This window comes from Achroia grisella, unplaced genomic scaffold, assembly GCF_030625045.1.
Source record: "Achroia grisella isolate CSIRO2021 unplaced genomic scaffold, CSIRO_AGI_Agris_v1 utg780, whole genome shotgun sequence".
Classification (NCBI taxonomy): Eukaryota; Metazoa; Arthropoda; class Insecta; order Lepidoptera; family Pyralidae; genus Achroia; species Achroia grisella.
In genome coordinates, this window is record NW_026713020.1 from 6,757,184 (window position 1) to 6,764,667 (window position 7,484).

A 7,484-nucleotide genomic window follows, 5' to 3' on the forward strand; every position below is an offset into this window, starting at 1 on the left:
CTAAATTGGTTTTGAATTTAAATTACTTGTTCGTTAATCAATTATACAAAGTTACGAAACTAGCTGTTTGCTCTGGATTCGCTCGTGTGTAGAAAATAAAACTAATGAAGAGCATAAGATTTTTCTTTTTATATATTTTTACTCTTATATAAGATTTTTCTTTTTTTTTTACTTACATGAAGATATTTAAACTATTTTTTTAAAATTATAGTAGATATATAACTTTATAATTGTCTTATTCAAACATGTCCTTTCATGATTTAAAACATTCAGCAGAGAGAGAGAGATTCCGAGCAGTTCCCGGGACTTGTGACCCGGGTGTAGGTTAAAGAGCCCATTTGCTGATACGTCAACACTCACCTTCGCCGCTTGTGTTTCTCTCCCTGCCTGTCTGGACAAGCATTTAGACAAATGTGGTAGAACTTGCTAGTGTAGCTTTGGAGACACGTTTTAGTATAAAACTTACTTGTCGAAGTACGTCAACACTCACCTTTACCTCTCGTGTTTCTCTCTGCCCAGACAGATCTGGTAGGAGCCTGCTACTGCACTTTTAGATACATGTTCTATAGAACTCAGCGCAGTTCTAGAGAGGCCAAGGTTTCTTAGAAAGTAAAGAGATTTCGTCGGTATACCTCTCGCTCCCACTCAGACCGCATATAAATTTATGATATAGTAATTTCTCGTTAATTTGTTTATTAGTTTATAACATTTATTTGCCCAGCCAAATTTTTTATATTGTAACATTGAAAAGCACTGAATAAATATTTTTTCTTTCTTTCTTCAAATCTGGTACGATCCTGCCAGTGCTGTTTTAGATACCTATTTTAGTATAGAACTCAGTGCCAGATCTCAGATCAGGCCAAGATCTTTTAGAGGTTAAAGAGATTTGCTGGTATTCCTCTCGCTTCCACTCAGACCGCATATAAATTAATGATATATTAATTTTCGTTAATTTGTTTATTAGTCTATAATATTTATTTGCCCAGCCAAATCTGATAGGAGCATGCTAGTGCTGTTTTAGATACCTTTTTAAGTATAGACTAGCCACAAGATCTTTTAGAATAGAGTGAGAGATTTCGTTGGTATACCTCTCGCTCCCACTTCGATCGCATATAAATTAATCACATAGTTTATTCGTTAATTCATTTATTAGTTTATTTTATTTATTTGTTTTTATTGTATGGTTTTTAGGTAAAATGTAATAAAACGATATGATACGCGGGTAGGTATATTCGTACGGTGTTACTTATTACGTCTCTCAAGAGGTACACGAAAAAAATAAATTTCCGCTAATCTAATATGTACCCAATACCCTTAGAACATAAATATGACATTTATATGTATACTGGTATTATTTATTGCTAATATTAAGATGGAATCATTAGAGAGTCTCGTAGCTTAGTGGTTTATAAGACGTATAAACATCAATGGTCGTTAGTTTGAATCTTGTCGATATAAAAAAAACTGGGTTAATGTATATTTCTAACTGCCTCTTCAGTACATAACAGGAAGGAATCGTTAGTATTCAGGTAGATGTAGTAACGTAGGCAACGTAGGCATCCGCTAAGAAAGGATTTTGATAATAACGAATAAATAAATAAATAACTCTGGACAATTAACACAGAACCATCTAGTCCCATGGTAAATTGATTCCTTTTTTTAAAAGCCAATTTACTTACATTTTACACTTAGGTGTTTAGGTACCGTTAGTCCACCGAGACCGTCAGGTGTATTCTTTTGTTTAGATACAATAGTAGAATTTGGAAATCTACAAACTTTTTTTCTTATACAACTGTTTCTATACAAAAGTTTACATGTACAGATCAAAGGTCGAGTCTGTAGGTAAGATTTGAAGTTCAAATGAACTTCAAATGAGATTTCTCAACTTACTAAGTAGCCAAATGACAATAGAAGTTTTTAATTTTTTTTTGTTTGTAATGCTGTCTGTACCTTATTGATTTACAATAGTTTACTTTCAATTCTCGTACATTGTTTTGTTTGTATAACTAACTAAAATCTAAATATATATAACTCAAAGGTGCACAGTGCACAGCCTTTCCTTTGGCCACTGGACGGATCGGGTTGAAATTTGGCATGCAGTTAGATGTTGTAACGTAGGCATCCGCTAAAAAAGGATTTTGATAAATTCTACCTCCAAGGGGATAAAATAAGGGGTGAAAGTTTGTATGAAACTTTGTCAATTTTAAGCCGACCGGGCTGAGACTTTGCATGCATAAAGCTACTATGACGTAGGCATCCTCTAAGAAAGGATTTTGATAAATTCCACCCCTAAGAGGATAATATAACGCGAGCGAGGCCGCGGGCAAAAGCTAGTTACTAATATATTATTTGTTATTGTTCTCCGTTCATGACAATGGTTTTCACATATTAAAGAGCTTGAAGTTTATTGCACTATACATACTTCTATAGTTTTAGTATACCATGTATACTAAAGTACACCAAACATTTGTATTTGTGAATACAAATGTTTGTATTTTCTAGGGGTATTTTTTGTAAACTATGTTAAGTAGTAGTTGTGTTGTACAGATAATATGACTAGATGCAGTTGTGTGAGTTGTTCAGGATTATCTATATATTATAGGAGAAATTATTTATTACTATCTATTATTACGAGGTAAGATTTGTTTGTTAATATGTTTACATTTAATAGACACCGAAACTATACCAATTTGAAATAATTTTTCCTGTTAGAATCCTACATTATTAATTACATAGGCGATAGAATAATTTCAACGTTAGATATATTACAGATACAGATAATATGGAAACTTTAAGGTGCGAAATAAATACCAAAATGTGTTAAATTTTTTAATTTTTGTTCAACACCCGTGCGAGACCGCGGCGGATCGCTTGTTACATAACTGCGTTTTAATTTAACATTAATTTTAGAAAAGAAAAATAGTTTAAAACTTTACGAACTAAAACCTAAAAAATAAAAGGCAAAAAGCGTATAATTTCAAAGAGCTGACATTGAAAACTCCAGGGTCTCGTGCTGAGAAAAATGTGGAAAATTCCAAAGTACTTTTTTCGCCCTCCGAAACGATTTATAACACTTACGAACGAAATTAAGACCGTAAAAGTATTTTTAGATGTTACAAGATATCCTCGCCGGATAAATGTTAAACAAGTTAAGGTAAAATGTTATAAAACAATCTATAGAAATAAATAAAATTGAAATTATTGCGTTAGTAATTTCATATTTTAACAGCTTTTCAATATATGTATACGAAATAACCTACTTACACTAATAATGTTAAAAAAAATTCTGTCTGTCTGTTTGTTTTTGCTACTCTCTGAAATGACTTGACCGCCTTTGACGGGACTCTCACTAGCAGATAGCTAATGTTATAAGGAGCAACTTAAGCACCTTTTAGTTTAGAAATTTTATTTATTTTTATTACACGCGGGCGAAGTCTGCGGTATCAGATAATATTAAATAATAATATACCAGTTGTTACTCGTGGATTCGACCGCACTGTGCATCTCCTATTTTAGCCCTTTACAGACATTTTTTTAGATAAAAGTTAACGTACGTCCATCGTGATTGCTGCATATGTTATTTCTATTTATATTATTATCTTATATCTATTCTATTTATATTAATTCTATTTATCTACATGACACATGTCATTAAATAACACTAGCTGTAAAATGGTAACAACAAAAAAACAGTCATACAGTCTTTTACTCGATGAAATATATTTTATAATCTAAACTGAACTAGTACTACAAAGAAGAAATTAAAACGAGGATCAAAATTACGACTGCCTGAGCCGAGGTTTGAAACCCTAGCGGTGCCCTCAGACTAAAGTTGTCGTCTGTCAGGCGTGAGTTGTATTTCAGCTGCCCCATAAGTTCTGCGGGTTTGGAGTGCCATCTGCACTCGCCCCCTTCGTCCAGTGAAGCTGTAAAGGCCAGCTGCGGCCAACAGCGTTAGAGTAGTCCGAAAAAAATAACAACTTTATTTTATACATTGTAAAGAAGAAGAGCTAATAAAATTACATATACTATTAAAATAACTTACCCATGCTTAGGTACAGTGCCATAGCAGTGGCCAATACGAACACACGCAGTGCTGGAACACTCCGCGCGTCGCTGACGCACCCTGGGACTATAAGCCTCATGATGTACGGTTATCTGAAATAGACAAAACACTGTAAGCACCAAGGTAGACTTTACGCATAGTTAGCATAGAGTATGCCCTTGTAATTATTATTATTAACTAGAAGGTTGTCCGACCAGCACCCTATTGGTCGGACAACCTTCTAGTATGTTCCAGCATTGTTAGGTCCTCATCCCCGTGGATAAGTTCGCAGGGTACGATGGCTGAGCAATGTTTGGATCTGGTGCGCTCCGGGTGGTATGTTAATAATGCCTTCGGGTAATCATTAGCATAGTGGGTAATAGTCCGATGAGCAGGGAGGTACAGGCTGGAACGATGAACCCAAGTGAGCCCGTACCAGCCTGTAAGCGTCGCGTAGGAGGGCCACTCCTGCTACGACTTTCTCTCATGTAGAGACACGTGCGGAGCGGATGTGGCTCTTATGCCCTTATGCTGTAAGGGAAGGAGTCGGCGACGATGGAGTCGCGGTGAACTGTCACAGTGATCCCGCCACTCTAGCATGTGGCGTTGGACGATGGACATCTTGGAGTTTTTAGTGTATAGTAGTATAGTCTCACAGCACCCACTTGCCTCTATGGCAGGGGGGTCTCCAAGCTTGCGGCTCACTTGTTGGTAAGTGATTACCACCGCCCATGAGCACCCGCAACATTAAGGGAATTGCAAGTGCAAATAGAAACAGGTATAGAAAATCTGCCTAGGCTTCTCAAGGAGGATATATTAAGTTTTTTTGGGCTTCTCAAGGATGCCCTCCTAGAGAAGCCTAGGTAGAGATTACGATTTTTTAAGTCAGGCAGGCATTTAACTTTCAAACGTCCATACACTACACTAACCGATTACCATTAAACGGGTCGGCCTGGGATAAGAATTATTCTCCATCTCAAATGCTATATATATGGCGAATGTTATAAACAAACTCACATTCACACTTACCCTACAATATTAGGGAACCAAGGGTACCTACCTCATTAAAATTAATGTCACTGAACAAATATGTAACTTCAAAATATGTAGATTATTATTTTATATGTTACAGTACTTAATAAACGTCTAGACTCGTAATGTCTAATTAGCATTATTTTATACATTATGCTTTTAAGAAGATCTCACAAAACTTTTAAGATTATTATAATCTTAAATATTTTCATTCGTTTTCTAAATTGCAGCTCTTGTTTAAATTATAAATGAATAAAACATAAGTATAAATCTTACTTTGCGAAATTTTTTAATTTGTAATTGTATACGTAATATACATTGTATAGCTAACAATGATAATATTATTTTTATTTCAATTTGTATAGTTTTTCAATTATATTCATTTTATTACTGTCTGTGTCTTCATCCAAGTGAAATTTATAGCCTATGTGATAAGTTATATTATTGTAAAGTTTCATTCAAATCCATTCAGTAGTTTTGTGTGAAAGAGCAACAAACACCCATTCATCCATACACACTCACAAACTTCCACGCGTATAATATTAGTAATTATATAATGACGGTAACGGTTTAGCACGCCGCTTTACAACCGATGGTCGCGGGTTAGATTCCTCGCACGGCACAAACATTTGTATTCATGAGTATGATTGTTTCTATCCGTCTGGGTGTATTCTATGTATAATATGTATTTATTAAAAAAAAAATGTATCCATGTTTATATCAGTTGTCCAGTATCCATAACAGAAGCTCTGTTTAGCTTGGGACTAGATGGCGTGTGAATTATCCTGAGATATTATTATTATTATTAGGACACTATTTGGGACATTTTCCACTTTATTCCATTTACGGCACAATCTAAACATAGTATACGCCCACCTACTGTTTACTTAGTTTGTTTCTATTTAATGTTGTTTATTTATTTGCCTCTAATTAATTTCTTATAATGACTTATTAGGCGGAGAGAAATGTTGGGACACTTGATACGACACGACGAACTTATCTATATATATAAATAAAATTGGAGTGTCTGTTTGTAATATTGAAATAACCGTTTTTTACAGACAGACAGACAAAAATTGTAAAAAATTTTGGTGTATGTAATTTTTTATAATTTTTGTCTGACTGTCTGTTTGTTCCAGCTAATCTCTGAAATGGTTGGACCGATTTTGACGGGACTTTTATTGCCAGGTAGCTGATGTAATAAGGAGTGAACAAGTCCGTGGTTGATGGAATAAAAATGCTTTATTTAACAATATAATTTCTGTGTATTTCCCACCATATTTTATTCAAGAAATCATATTTTCTTTTTATAATTATATGGCAACGGAATAACCATATACAGCCTAAACAAGGAGTAACTTAGGCTACTTTTTTTTTAGAAAAAATAAATTTATTCCCACGCAGACGATATCGCGTGTACAGCTAGTAAATAACATGATCGAAGGAAAATTAGAACGAAAGAGGGGAAGGGGAAGACCAAGATACAGCGACATGAAACAGATCAAGGAAAAAGTTGGACTCGTGTCGTATCAATAAATAATAGAGATTGATGGAAAATCGTGACAAATAGCAAGACTTCCACAGACAAGAAAGCAGCTCTTAAATTATGAATTAATATCTTTTATTTATTTATTATTTATCTGAGCGACCAATGAGGGGAAAGACTATGAGTTTACTATTATTATCACTTGCAAAAGTTGACTATCAGGTATATAGTGTTGACTTCATTACAGGTTGCCACTGCATGCATAAAAAGTTACCGAAGTATATATATCATCGTAAAACAACAGGTGCTAGCTATAACGAATTATAAATAAAAGGACAGTAAAATGTGCTGAAATTGCAGAAGACAATAATGTCTTCTTGTGTGTTCTGAAATATAAATCTGACGATCTCGGTGGTCTAGCGGTCTAGCACACCGCTTTACGACCGATGGTCGCGGGTTCGATTCCTCGCATGGCACAAACATTTGTATTCATGATTGTTTGTATCGGTCTGGGTGTATTTAAGGACAATATGTATGTATTTACAAAAAATCTTTGTATATGTATCAGTTATCTAGTACCCATAACACGAGCTTTAGCTAGCTTAACTTGGGTCTAGATGGCGCTGTGTGAACTGTCATGAGATTGTGGGGTCGATAGTAATAGTAATGTAAATGGCGCTGTGTGAACTGCTATTAACATTTCTGCTTCTGATATTATTATATTACAAGTGTGTATAAATTTCAGATAATTATGTGTTCTCTCTCCTTTACTATTTTCAGTGTTTATTAACAATATATCTCGTATCATTACTTCTCCATTCCATCTGTATGCAGATGACTTGCAATTACCGTCACTTTACATTGTCGGAGGTGGCACAAACAGTTGCAGATTTGAACTGTGATCTCTCGGCAATAAAAAGT